The sequence below is a fragment of the Malurus melanocephalus genome, unplaced genomic scaffold, assembly GCF_030028575.1.
Source record: "Malurus melanocephalus ecotype Western Australia unplaced genomic scaffold, MMel_1.1 scaffold_126, whole genome shotgun sequence".
In the NCBI taxonomy this organism is placed as follows: Eukaryota; Metazoa; Chordata; class Aves; order Passeriformes; family Maluridae; genus Malurus; species Malurus melanocephalus.
Genome location: NW_026623358.1, coordinates 681,947 through 684,033, shown reverse-complemented (window position 1 = coordinate 684,033; position 2,087 = coordinate 681,947). Strand labels below are relative to the sequence as shown.

The following is a 2,087-nucleotide window of genomic DNA, read 5'->3' as shown; positions in this document are numbered from 1 at the left end:
CTTCCACTGCCCCCCGCCCCCCTTCTGCACCCCCCTCCTGGCTCCCACCCTCTCCCTCTCTCCGGATCTCTTTCTCTTTCACTTTTGCATGCCCTGCAACCTTTTAAAATGTTGCCCCTTTCCTGTGATTCGTCAGACGCAGCAGCATGTGCCCCCTCTCTCTCTCCCGCTCCCTCTCTCTCCCTTTTTGTCTCTCTCTCCCTCTCCCTCTCCCCCATCTCTGATTAGATACACTGATTCTTCATTCAATGGACGTCATTTAGAACAGGCTCTGCCTTGAGTTGCCTTCTCGCTTCACGCTCGATTTCCAGCCATTCTTCCCTTATTAAGTGTTCGTGTAATATTAATAGTCATGAATATCTGCTATTAGGAGTCTCCAGGAAGGCAGCAGATCTGTTATTAGGAGCTCAAGTGAAGCAGCAGCTAAGTCAAAGGAGAAAAAGAAAGAGTCAGAGGAAAAAAAAAGGATTAAGAAACAAACACACACACGCTAAAAAAAAAAAAAAAAAGGGGGGAAAAAAAAAAAAAAAAAAAAAAAAAACAAAAAAAAAAAAAAAAAAAAAGAAAGAAAAGAAAAAAAGCAACCAACTTTGACTCCTCACACCGCGCCAGGATAGAGAGCTCGTCTTGGGAACACCCGATGAAGGGCAGCAGAGATCGGTGCAAGTTCTGATGGATTATCGTGGCGCGCCCGCGGTGCAGGAGCAGCCCCGGCGCCCCGGTCCTGCCACCCGCGCCTAGCGCCGGGCTCCGGCAGCGCTCCCTCCGCGCCCGCGCCGCACCCGCACCCGCGGGGTTCCGCCGGGGGCTGCGCGCTTCGCCGGTCCCTTTCCTCTGCCTTTTTGTTATTTTTTCTACCTTGACTTGTAACCCCCGACTCTTCGCAGATGTTAGTGCACAGTTTTTCGGCTATGGTGAGTTGCTTCACGTTTCTCTCGGAGGGGGTTCGGTGCGTGCTGGGTGTTGCTATTGTTGTCGGCGGTGGCAGTGGGGCTTTCGCATCCAGCTTTCCAGAAAGGGCTTTTTTTCCCTTTCCTTCATTTTTATAAATTCGGTGGTTTANTTTGGTGTGTTTCGAGAGAACGGCAAAACGCTTTGCTTGGACCCTACCGCTTCGATTCCTTCACCTTGCCACCTGCAAACGTAATAGTCTCCCTTTCTCGTTTCCCATTTTCGGGATCGCGGTTCTTCGAATCCTCCTCCGTGGAGGCCATTCCTTTTTCCACAGACGTACATGTGGGCTCATCTGCCCGGCCTCGAGAGCCGGCAGAGCCGTTCCGAAACGCCCGGGCGCATTTTGGTGCCGCTTGTCCGTCGGGGCGGCGCTTCCCCCGGCTGCCTGCCGCATTCCTCCGTTTCCCCGGCTGCCGGGCCGCCGCTGCCCTCTCCGCTCCGAAATCGCACGCCGGGGAGCCCGGAGTTCGGCCGGGCATCGGAACGGTTCTCCCCGTAGGTGGGGGACCGTGGCAGTGCTTTGGCCCCGAAACATTTCTAAAACTCTTGGGGGGAACGACCGGTTTGTTTAAAGCCTATTTCGGCGTCTTCTGGTAACAAAATGGCAGTGGAATTGGATTTTCCAGGGTTTTCCTGGGACGCGTTATCGGAAATCTCAGCGACAGTGTTTATCTCTGTTCTGTTTAGGGCCAGAGGAAGGAGTTCGGGTTGTAGCAGAATTATTATTTCAATAATGCCCGCTTGTGAATTATTCTTTTTATTTGTGGGAAATACCTGCTCCTGAAAAGCCGGAGCGTGATCTGTTGTGTATCCACGCTGTACCGTCGCAATGTTTTATTAAYTATTATAAGCAGTCCTGTTGTAATTATTGCTATTATTGCTGTTATCATTATTGCCGTTATTATTGCTTTTTCAAAACCGAGGCTGCCTCTTAATTATTTGGGAAGGGTAATCAGAGGCAGAGGCACCTCCATATCCGCTTTTCTCCGCCTTGGAGACTATGATTTGCCCATCGTCGCGCAATAGATGAAATTTTCAAGCCGATTTTGAGGAGAATCAGTTTGATATTTATCTTTGTTTTTCTTTTCTCCTTTCCCCTCCCCCTCCTCCCCCTCCTCTACCCCCCTCCAACC

General features: G+C 51.0%; 1 protein-coding gene across 1 annotated transcript in view; it reads left to right on the top strand.

Moving 5' to 3' along the window:
- TFAP2A (transcription factor AP-2 alpha) overlaps positions 1-2,087 on the top strand; it is an 18,019-nt gene that overhangs the window by 3,502 nt on the left and 12,430 nt on the right. The gene's annotated exons all lie outside the window — the stretch shown is intronic.